At 46.0% G+C, this 12,417-nt stretch overlaps 1 protein-coding gene across 2 annotated transcripts in view; it reads right to left on the bottom strand.

Annotated features, from left to right (window-relative positions):
- Positions 1–12,417, bottom strand: part of NOL4 (nucleolar protein 4) — a 382,191-nt gene that overhangs the window by 91,314 nt on the left and 278,460 nt on the right. The gene's annotated exons all lie outside the window — the stretch shown is intronic.

The raw sequence follows: 12,417 nt of genomic DNA on the forward strand, positions 1-12,417 counted from the left end.
GTGACCCCCATCATCATTCTATTCTTTCTTCATTACTCTCTTTTCCCAAGCTTGTGATAGAAAGGAGGAAATAGAAGTGGTAGGGATGGATGTCATTGGCACACATTGGTTAGAAGTGTCACAGCCATGTATGGGGAGATATTTGGCGGCTCTCCTTCAGCTCATTTGGATCTAAAGTAACCCCGGCTTAAAAATTAGTGAAGACTAGTAGGTGCCAAAGTCTATATGTATAAGCACCAAATACCAGCCACTAAGGGATAAATTTTATAAACACTTTTTTGCACATATATGCAAGTATATCTGCATAAATAAGAAAATTAGTTTCTTACCTGATAATTTTCTTTCCTTTAGTGCAACAGATCAATCCAGGACAAGTGGATTTTGCCCGTCTACCAGCAGGTGGAGATAAAAGACACAGAATTTCACTGTGCCTTAAGTCCCGATGCTCAGTGTCACCTCCCAGTATACCGGTAAAAAAGCAGAGGAAAAGAATCCAAACCACACAAAAGCCCCTGCAAAAAGATCTCTTTCCTCCATCTTCAGAGCCACAAAAGGTTGCTATCTATAGAATGTGCAACATCCACATCTAAACAGAGAAGTCAGGGGAAGCAGAAAAACCCAGATGAGCAGCAAAAAAATCAAAGGCAGGGCTCTTGGATTGATCTGTCACACTAAAGGAAATAAAATTATCAGGTAAAAATCTAATTTTCCCAGATCAATCCAGGACAAGTGGGATGTACAAAAGCAGTCCTCACGTAGGGTGGGAACTGGCCAGTCCCATGAGGATGACCAATGCCCCAAAGGAAGCACCTTGCCGCACCGCAACATCCAAGTGGTAATGCTTTGCAAAGGAATGTGCTGAAGCCCACATAGCAGATCTGCAAATCTAGACTAGTGGCACCGCACAGGCTTTGGCAAAAGAAGTTGCAAGCCCCCAAAGGAGCCTGAATGAATGACAGGGGCTGTTTCCCCCGAAGCGAGGTAGGCCAAAACAATCACCTCCAGCATCCAACAGGAGACCACGGCCTTGGAACCGCAAGATCCTTCCAAGGCCCTGAGAACAGCACAAACAGATGGTTTGACACCTGAAAATCATTCATGGCCACCAGGTAGCACAACAAGACCTGCCGAACATCTAGAAGGCGGAGGCAGGAAAAGTCAGACCCATAATCCTCTCTCCGAAAGGAAGGAAGGAAGGAGCACCACCTGACTGAGGTGAAAGGAAGATGGAAACACCCCCCTCTGTGAATACCAAGAAGGGATCCCTACAAGAGAGAGCCTGCAGCTCAGAGACCTTGCATTCCTACGTGATAGCAACCAAAAAAAACCCATCAATCAAGAGTAAGATCCTTCAAAGTAGCCCCTCGATGGGGCTCAAAAGGAGCCGCTTGAAGGCTCCGGAGCAGCAAGCTAAGGTCCCACTGTGGACAGACGGGCCGGAGTGGAGGCTGCAACTGATTACCCCCCTCCCCCCCCATAGAAAGTGCATCACAACTAGATGGGAGGCCAATGACAAATTGTTTACCTGTCCATTGTAGCAGTCCAAGGCTGCTACCTGAACCTTCAAGCTATACTGTAAGGCTAAAATCTGCAGCTCAGAGGCACGAAAGGGGGACACCACCTGATCACCATACAAGGCCTACACACACTAGTATATGATGTGGAAGTAGAGTGCTTTCAGGCTTGAAACAGTGTAGTAATAACCGCCTCCGGGTAACCCTTCCTCCTCAGGCGTGGCTGCTCAAGAGACAGGCCATAAGACCAAAGCAAGAGGGGATCGTCCATCAGGACAGGCCCCTGATGCAGAAGCCCCACAGCCAGAGGTAGAGGCAAGGGCTCGGCCACCAGCAGACAAATCAGATCTGCATATCACGGCTGTCTGGGCCAGTCCAGACCACTAGGACCACCTTGCCCGGATGGAGCACCACCCTGCACAGCACCCTGTCCACCATGGGCCGGGGGGGAAACACGTAGAGAAGGGAGTTGGTCGGCCATCGCTGGAGCACCGCATCCACCCTTAGTGACTCCGATTCCCTCCAGCAACTGAAGAACCAGAGGACCTTGGCATTGCACATCTGCCCCATCAAGTGCAGAGCCGGGACACCCCAAGTGGAGGTGATAAGGGCAAAGGCCTGACCAGAAATTTCCCACTCCGATGGATCCAGCATGCACCAACTGAGGAAATCCACCTGCGTGTTCAGATCGCTTGCAATGTGTGTGGCTGAGATGTCCAAGAGATGCCCCTCTTGCCTGTTGACATAAGACACAGCTGTCACATTGTCCGATAGCACTCTGATGGCTCAGAGATGGAGAACTGGGGTGAAAGTCACCACAGCTCTCCAAATTGTCCTGAGCTCCAACTAGTTGATCAGCCACTTCGCCTCCAATGCCAAACACATGCCTTGTGCCACCCTATAAAGACAGTGTTGAAACAGGTCCCAACTATTTGAGGGACTGGGTGTGGGGTCAAAATGGTCATACATGGAACTTGTATGTGAAGAGTTACATGGTACATGGTACTGTTCAGCTTTTAAACCTGAACTTTAAAATTGAGTGAACAAACATGTGGATAAAGGTGAGCCGGTCGATATTATGTATCTGGATTTTCACAAGGTATTTTTTCAAAGTACCTCATGAAAGACTCCAGAGGAAATTGGAGTCATGGGATAGGAGGTAGTGTCCTATTGTGGATCAAAAACTGGTTAAAAGATAGAAAACAAAGATAGGGTTAAATGGTCAGTATTCTTAATGGAGAAGGTAGATAGTGGGGTTCCCCAGCAGTCTGTGCTGGGACTGCTCCTTTTTAACATATTTATAAATGATCTAGAGATGGGAGTAACTAGTGAGGTAATTAAATTTGCTGATGACACAAAGTTATTCAAAGTAGTTAAATCACAAGAGGAGTGTGAAAAATTACAAGAGGACCTTACGAGAATGGGAGACTGGGCATCTAAATGGCAGATGATGTTTAATGTTATCAAGTGCAAAGTGATGCATGTGAGAAAGAGGAATCCAAATTATAGTTACGTAATGCAAAGTTCCACATTAGGAGTCACCAACCAGGAAAGGGATGTAGGCGACATCGTTGATGATATGTTGAAACCCTCTGCTCAGTGTGTGACGGCGGCTTCAAGCAAATAAAATGTTAGGTATATGCCTTTATATCGCTCCATGGTGCGACTGCACCTTGAATAGTGTTCAATTCTGGTCACCACATCACAAAAAAGATATAGTGGAATTAGAAAAGGTACAGAGAAGGATGATGAAAGGGGTGGGATGACTTCCCTATGAGGAAAGGCTAAAGTGGCTGCAGTTCTTCAGCTTGGAGAAAAGATGGCTGAGGGGAGATATGATAGAGGTCTATAAAATAATGAGTGGAGTAGAACGAGTAGACATAGAGGCTCATTTTCAAAGCACTTAGACTTACAAAGTTCCATAGGTTACTGTGTAACTTTGTAAGTCTATGTGCTTTGAAAATGAGCACCCTGGTAACATAGTAGATGACGGCAGAAAAAGACCTGCATGGTCCATCCAGTCTGCCCAACAAGACAAACTCATATGTGCTACTTTTTGTGTATACCTTACCTTGATTTGTACCTGTCCTTTTCAGGGCACAGACCGTGTAACTCTGCCCAGCACTATCCCCGCCTCCAAACCACCAGCCCCGCTTCCCTCCACCGGTTCTGGCACAGACCGTATAAGTCTGCCCAGCACTATCCCCGCCTCCCAACCACCAGTCCTGCCTCCCACCACTGGCTCTGGCACAGACTGTATAAGTCTGCCCAGCACTATCCCCGCCTCCCGCCACCAGCTCTGCCACCCAATCTTGGGTAAGATCCTTAGGATCCATTCCTTCTGAACATGATTCCTTTATGTGTATCCCACGCATGCTTGAATTCCGTTACCGTTTTCATTTCCACCACCTCCCGCGGGAGGGCATTCGAGTAAACGTGAATCGTTCATTTACTCTTTCAAAAATACTAGGACTAGGGGGCACGCAATGAAGCTACAAAGTAGTAAATTTAAAACTAATCAGAGAAAATATTTCTTCACTCAATGTGTAATTAAAATCTGGAATTTGTTGCCAGAGAATGTGGTAAAAGCAGTTGGCTTAGTGAGGTTTTAAATAGGTTTGGATGACTTCCTAAAGGAAAAGTCCATAGACCATTATTAAAAAGAACTTGGGGAAAATCCACAGCTTATTTCTAGAATAAGCAGCATAAAATGTATTGTACTGTTTTGTGATCTTGCCAGGTACTTGTGACCTGGATTGGCCACTGTTGGAAACAGGATGGTGGGCTTGATGGACCTTCAATGTGTTCTAGTATGGCAATACTTATGTACTTATCTTTCCTTGTTGAAGCCTGTTGCTCAGGGACTTACAGTATTAAATCCCCAAGGACTGCTGGAAATTCCCTTGGTATCTCGAGCCAACATAATGGCTGGAGAAGGACAGTGCAACAAGATGTTGTGGCTATGAATAGTGTGCTCTCTGCTCAGAATGGCTCTGTTCTGAATGTGATGTAATGTTTTGGTTCTCTGAAGCAGCCTTCAGAGGTTCCAGACTTGGTGGCACATCTTATTTACCTGAGGCACTGACCTTGGGGGTTAAAGTGCTCTTCAATGTGGTGCCAGTGGGACCCTTAGAGCCACAACATATGAGCCAAACATGTTCTTGTGCATTCACAGCAAGGACAAGTATGCATGTCATCACCCAGCTGCAGTTTGTCTCTTTTCATAAGAGAGGCAGCAAACTAAGATTGGGTTGGTTGCTGTTGGATTCCGTCTGAAGTATAGCTTGCATCTGTGTCTGCTGACCTGACCAAGGACCATTCTGTTATCTCCTGGATGTCTGCATCATTTTAGGTCATATGTTTTTGCCATGTACCTTTGTGTAGCATGATGGGTTTATAGAAACAGGCTGCATTAATAGCCTTAGGGGGATGTGCGTTCACTTTGTGCTGTTCTCATGATAAATTCATGGCTGTTTCATGACACTTGCATTTCCATGCTGTTCTGCTGCTATTGTAAATAAAAGAGCACCCTTTATTTTCATAATACCTTTGGTGTGGAGTTAGTAATGTTTATCATCTGGGTGCTGGAACTTGAATCCTGGGATAAAAGTGAATTAATGTGCACTTTTCTGACTACTGTCAGGTCAGTTGTGACCCATGAATTGCATAACTATAAGGCTATAAGACTCAAACTTTTCTATACTAAGAGCTGCATCTTTCTAAAAGCTCTGACTGCAGCATTCTGTGTATTTCTATACTTTTTGCTGAAGCTGTGTATCCGAAGTCATGCTGACCCTAAGGAGCACTCATCCCCCCTCCCCTGGTGCAGAGTCGGTGCCACTACACAAGAATGACTACACAGTTTGAAACTGAAGATGATTTGAGATAACACTATGATAAGACCTGGGTACTAGACTATTCCTATAATGAATGACATCTAAAATCTTCTGTAAAAGAACCTTGAACCTATTATAAGATGCTGTGTTTCATAAACATTCAGTTAGTATGTACTATTTTAAAGCAAGACAGAAATTAGATGATGTAACATAGAATTTAGCTGAACTTGCAAGTTGGGAGGGGGGATTGGTGCTCAGTCCAGTGTATATAAAGCCACTGTTGTACTGTATTAGCCGGAGGGGTGAGATGATCGACAGAGCGTAAGCCTTTGTAGCTATTTGTAATTACCTATTGCTCTATCATTATTATTATTATTAGCATTTGTAAAGCACTACCAAACTATTGTCTAATTGCTTCATTGTCTAATTATTTTACTTAGTTACTCTATCTAATTACTCTAATTACTTTGCCTAACTGCTGTATTGCCATATTACCTTGTTATCATCCAGAAATTGGTAGGTAATAAAGACCTTTCCTCCTGCAGAAACATATTCTCTGTCCTCCTTTATTTCTCTGACTCACTCTGCCTATCCTGTCATCCCATATTTTGGGGATGGCTGGTCCACAGTATCTTGGGGTAAGTGTTAGGAGGCAAAAACCCTATTGCCTCACCTGTCCAAATTATTATATTCCTTACGACAAGGGGAAGGATAAGAGGGAAGAATATTGTGGCCTTCACTGGGACCGGGTAGTTATCAGGGGAGGACCATGTTATGGTCTTCTCTAGACTTCACTATAAACAAAAGGAAACATTTTCATTTGACGCTGTCTTCAGCGGGTACTTGGCAGAGGCCAGCTCTGTGGTAATTTATACTAGTATACTAGTAGGTTTCCTTGATAACACCCCATAAGTTGTTATCTGTGTATGCACCACAATGGGACCAGATGGCTCTTGGAAAAATTAATCACCCAGTCCAAGAACTGAAGAAGTGACACCACCTTGGAGGTCGCATCCAAGCTGTCCTGACATGACAAAGCCCGGAACAACCAATCGTCCAGGTAGGGGAGCACTCTGGTGTCCTGCTGGTGGAGAAACACTGCCACCACCACCAATACCTTGGTGGAGGTCATGGGAGTCATTGCGAGGTCAAACGGAATGCCTGCCCAGGACCACAAAGCACAGGAACCACTGGTGTAGACATCAAATTGGGATGTTAAAATATGCTTCGTTGAGATCCAAAGAGGTAAGAAACTTGCCTGGCTGGACCGAATAAATCACTGACCGGAGAGTCTCCATCCTGAAATGTATAATCTTGAGGGCCCGGTTGATGTACTTGAGGTCCAGGACTGGATGAAAGAAGTCCTCCTTTTTGGGTACCACAAAATAGATAGAATACCTACCCTGGCCAAGCTCAGATGGCGGAACTGGCACCACTGTGCCCGGATGCAATAGCCTGTTCATGGTGGCTTCAATGGCAGCCCTCTTGGCTGGATCACCGTACAGAGATTCCAAGAAAATATCCGCGATAGGACGGGCAAACTTGAACTTGTACCCGTTCCTCAAAACCTCCAAGACCCACTGGTCCAACATGATATGGGCCCAATCCCCTAGAAAGCTGGACAAACAGTCTCCTATGAAAACTAAGGAGGGACCCTGGACACATTCACTGGGAGGAGCAGAGGGCTGTGGACATTCTAGAGGACTGACCGCTCCCCTGCTTGTCCCTTCAAAAGAGAGAAAATCCAGCCACGTGGCCCAGCCCATGCCGCCGGGCATCCCTAAAGCGACTTAGAGGACCCTGGCTTGTTTTCCAGCAGCCGATGGACTCCCCTAAGTCCTTGACCAGCTTCTCCAGGTCCTTGCCAAACAGGAGCTTACCCTGAAAGCTGAGCTTAGTGAGAGTGGACTTCAAAGCCACGTCAATTGACCAGTTGCAAAGCAGGAGGGACCGTCTGGCTAAGACTGCCAGAGTTATCTGTTTAGCCAAGGCCCGCAGGATGTCATAGATACCATCTGTCAAAAAGGCCAGACTTGCTTCCAGGAAAGGAAAATCCAGACTCCGGAACCAACCCCACAGCAGAGTCTGTGCCCTGCTGGACAGCACTGAGGCAGGGCCGGGCCACATAAGAACCAGCCACAGATGCCTGAAACGTCAGGGCTGCCACCTCAAAAGATATCTTCAGGGCTACCTCAATCTTACCATCCTGCATGTCCTTAAGAACCGTGCCCCCCTGCACTGGGACTGTGGTCTTCTTGTCACCACTGTGACCAAGGAATCTACAGCTGGGAACTTGAAAGACTCCAGCTTCTCAGGCCTCAACAGGTAGAGGCGAGACATAGTCCGCGCAACCTTGAGGCCTGAATCAGACACACTCTACTGAGTGTCTATCAGCTAAAGCATCGCCTCATGAATATGAAATGTTTTGGTTGGCTTTTTAGTACCTGACATGATGGGATTAGATGCTATAGAGGCTGACTGCGCAGGAGACGGTGGCGTAATGTGCAGGATCTCTACAGCCCTAGCAATCAGGAAGGGCAACTTCTTCTTGCAAAACAAGAGTGCTATGGAAAGATCATACCCTCATCAGGTGGGATCTTGCCCTCATCCAGGGAGTCCTGAGGCACGAACCCCTTAGACTGACAGGAGGGGGCACCCAGCGAGGGGCACCCCCAACACCTCAAAGGTCATCTCCCACTCAGGCTGCTCCTGGAAACAAACTCTCTTAATGGCCTCTCAGAGGCCCCAGATCCTGGGTGGCTGGAGCAGACAACAAAAAAAGGGGCATACAAGGCTGAGCATGCTTCAGGAGAACAGCCTGCTGCATCAGCAAAACGAACTCCGGGGAAAAGGGAACCACCTCCTGCGGGCCCTCTCCAGCAACCCTCCCTTGCTTCGATGATGGCATGAGTCCCACAGCTGCATGCTGCCTCGTAGTCTGCCATGCGGGAGATCTAGCCCTAGGTGCGCGGGAAATAAAGATGGCTGCATTTCATTCCCTACCGGACCTCAAATAGAAAGACGTGCTGCACACCGCTGGAGCCAAACTTGTCGGGGAAGAAAGAGCCTGTAGTGGGATCACGGCTGAAACACCCTCCCCTGATTAATCCTGATTCTGAACCGGCAATGCAGTGCACGCAGAACAAACCCCCCAATAATGACTTTTGCGCCCTGAATTGCAAACAGTGTTTCCCTGTTTCCGATGGGGCCACCATGGGTATTTGCCACTCAGAAGGGAATTCTCCCCCCCCTTCCCGTGAACCTGCAGACTTCTCTGCAGAGATGCCAGACCAGAGACAGCTAACCTGCACAGCACTGCCTTGCCACTAGCACTGAAAGCACAGTGCACAGTTCTGTTTGTTTTTTTTTTAAACAAGGAAGTGGATCCAAGGCTGGCAAACCAGACACACCATGTGGGGGTAGGGTTGGGGGGTGGGACCTAGAGCTACTAGGTAGTCTCTGAAGCAGCCCAAGGTAGCCACTATACCCCCAGCTCCACTGAACCCAGAGCTGGGAATAGGAGACAGGCCCCAAACCAGAAGAAATGGGCAGACAAGTCTAACACCTGCTGGAGATAGAGATATATTGGGAGATGACACTGAGCATCAGTGCTTAAAAATTCTGTGTCCTCTATATCCACCTGCTGGTAGATGGGCACAACCCACTTGTCCTGGATTGATCTAGCTAAGGAACTTGTTTTTAAATTTACCCCCTGCAAAAAGTACATGCAATCACAAGAATCCACATACTTCTCTGTAAATTGGGTGTTGGCATGCTTGCAGTAAGAATTTGGATAGAGTGCAGGTACAGTCACTTTACTTTATAGAATAAGTTTGGATGTACATACTTGGCACATGAACATTTACACCTGCTCCTGCACAAATATAAATGTCTGCAGCTTCATTTTAGCCACAATTCCTTCAGCTTCTGCAGGGATATTTTATAAAACACATGGAGCGGCATTTTCGAAAGGGACGTCCAAGTTGCAATTTGGACATCCTTGCAAAACGGCGAAATCCAGAGGCGGGGAAACCTGTATTTTTGAAACAAGATGGACGTCCATCTTTCTTTTCAAAGATACCGTCAGAGATGTCCAAATCCTAGACATGGACGTTTCTGACTTTTGGCGATTTTCGAAACCAAAGACGTCAATGTCAAAAGCGGCCAAATGCAAGCCATTTGATCATGGGAGGAGCCAGTATTTGTAGTGCACTGGTCCCCCTGACATGCCAGGATAGCAAACGAGCACCCTAGGAGGCACTGCAGTGGACTTCATAAATTGCTCCCAGGAACATAGCTCCCTTACCTTGTGTGCTGAACCCCCCAAAACCCACTACCCACAACTGTACACCACTACCATAGCCCTTATGAGTGAAGGGGGGCACCTATATATGGGTACAGTGGGTTTGTGGTGGGTTTTGGAGAGCTCGCTGTTCCTTCCACAAATGTAACAGGTGGGTGGGGGGGGGGTATGGGCCTGGGTCCGCCTGTCTGACGTGCACTGCAGTACCCACTAAAACTGCTCCAGGGACCTGCATGCGCTGTCATGGACCTGAGTATGACATCTGAGGCTGGCATAGAGGCTGGCACAACATATTTTGAAAGATGTTTTTTGAGGGTGGGAGGGGGTTAGTGACCACTGGGGGAGTAATGGGAGGTCATCCCCGATTCTCTCCGGTGGTCATCTGATCATTTCGGGCACCTTTTTGTGCCTTAGTCATAAGAAAAGCAGGTCCGGGTGAAAACGTCCAAGTGTTCGTCAGGGACATCCTTATTTTTTTTTTCGAATATGGGTCAAAGACGCCCAAGTGTTAGGCACGGCCGAGTCCTGCCTTCGCTACGCCTTCTGACATGCCCCCTTGAACTTTGGCCGTCCTTGAGACGGAGTGCTGTTAGAGATGTCCTAAATCGAGTTTCGATTATACCGATTTGGACATCCCTGGGAGAAGGACGTACATCTTTCGATTAACGTCGAAAGATGAACCTCCTTCTCTTTAGAAAATTAGCCCAATAGACACCTAGGGCCAGATTCAGTAAATGGCACCCAAATTTAGTCCAAAACACAGCAAAAAGCACCAAGAGCCTTCAGAAACGGGACACAGTTCTTTATTGATAAAAATCAATTTTCCAATGTGGACCTGACATTGGCCGTGTTTTAGTGCAAAGCTCCTGCCTCAGGGGTTGAATATGTTCAAAGACCAAACTTCTTCCCTATGAGATAGGGGGATAATCTGTTTGACTGAGAAGTAGTTAATCAATGCTTTGAGATCATAAGGAATGAAGGGGACCTTATTTATTTATTTTTATTATGTATTTATTAGGATTTATTTACCGCCTTTTTGAAGGAATTCACTCAAGGCAGTGTACAGTAGGAATAGATCAAACATGAGCAATAGGCAAATACAGCAGTAAAAATATTCAAAAACAATACAAAGTATGGCATGGTATTCAACACAATACGTAATAGAACATTATAATTGATAGCGACATTATAATTGATAGTGATCTCAAAGCATTGATTAACTACTTCTCAATCAAACGGATTACCCCCCTATCTCATAGGGAACAAGTCTGGACTTTGAACATACTCGAGCCCTAAGGCAAGCGCTTTGCGCTGAAACACAGCCTGTGTCGGGTCCACATTGGAAAATTGATTTTTATCAATAAAGAACTGTGTCCTATTTCTGAAGGCTTGTGGTGCTTTTTGCTGTATTTTGGACTCTGTTCTGTACTTTGGACCCCCTCTCTGTACTGTGACCCAAATTTAGTCACCAGGAAATATTCGCACTAAGTGCTATTCTATTAAGGGTGCTACAGGCTTATTATCCTTTATAGAATAGTGCTTAGTGCTCAACTTTGGGCATGAGGACTTAAGTCAGCTAAAACCTAGCATAATACCTGATGCACAAATTGGGTATGTTACCCTGGTATTCTATAACATGCACCTATATATTTGGAATGCCCCTGATCCACCCATGCTCTTCCCATGGCCATGCCCCCTGTTGGGTTGCAAGTGAGATACTTTGGGCACACAGTGCTATAGAGTAGCATGTAGGCAAATACGTGTGTAAATTTTAATTAGTGCCAATTAAGAACCAGTTAACCTCAATAATTGGTTGCTAGCACCCAATTGACTAATTAATTTTTGTGCGCATTAGAGCTCCACATCCAACTTTTGGTGACTTATATAGAATCTTGGGGGGGGGGGGGGGGGGCGCTAGTGTCTTTGTGTAATAGGCTCAAAATAGGTGACTTTCACCATGTAGCCCAAGTAATACCAGGTTTTTAAGCTGCACAGTGAGACGTGTAAGCTATATCTGTGGAGGGCAATTCTGTAAAGGAACACCTATATTTAGGCACCTAGAGAGGCTATTTGGAGCTAATTCTATAAAGGAAAGTAGGTGCCTACTTTTCTGTATGGAATACTAGCATAACCAGATATGTATTCATTTATGTGTTCAGGTGCCAGCGCCTAAGCCAGCCATAGAGCTGGTGTAAATACTTGTGTTTAGATTTAGGAGATATATATGTAATCTATAGTATTCTATAAATTAGGTGTGTAAGGTCCGCCCCAACTGCCCAAATGAATACCTCTCCGCTCTCATCTCTCCCTACATTCCTCCCCGTAAACTCCGCTCACTGGACAAGTCTCTCTTGTTGTCCTCCTTCTCCTCCACTGCTAACTCCAGGATTTGCTCCTTTTCTCTCGCGGCATCTTATGCCTGGAATAGACTTCCTGGACCTATATGTCTAGCGCCATCTCTACCTGTTTTCAAATCTATGCTGAAAACTCACCTTTTTCACTGCTGCTTTTGGCTCCTAGCCACAATTGCCCTCCCCCTGTCCCTTCCTCCCTTCTCACCCATTACTTCCCTCACCCATAACTGTCTTGTCTGTCTGTATTATTTAGATTGTAAGCTCTTTTGAGCAGGGACTGTCTCTTTGTATCAGTTGTTCAGCGCTGCGTGCGTCTGGTAGCGCTATACAAATGCTAATAATAATAATAATACCCCCTGCAAAGTACACGTGATTGAATATATATGTGTGTACTTACAGAATAGCATGTA

Source organism: Microcaecilia unicolor, chromosome 1 (assembly GCF_901765095.1).
Source record: "Microcaecilia unicolor chromosome 1, aMicUni1.1, whole genome shotgun sequence".
Classification (NCBI taxonomy): Eukaryota; Metazoa; Chordata; class Amphibia; order Gymnophiona; family Siphonopidae; genus Microcaecilia; species Microcaecilia unicolor.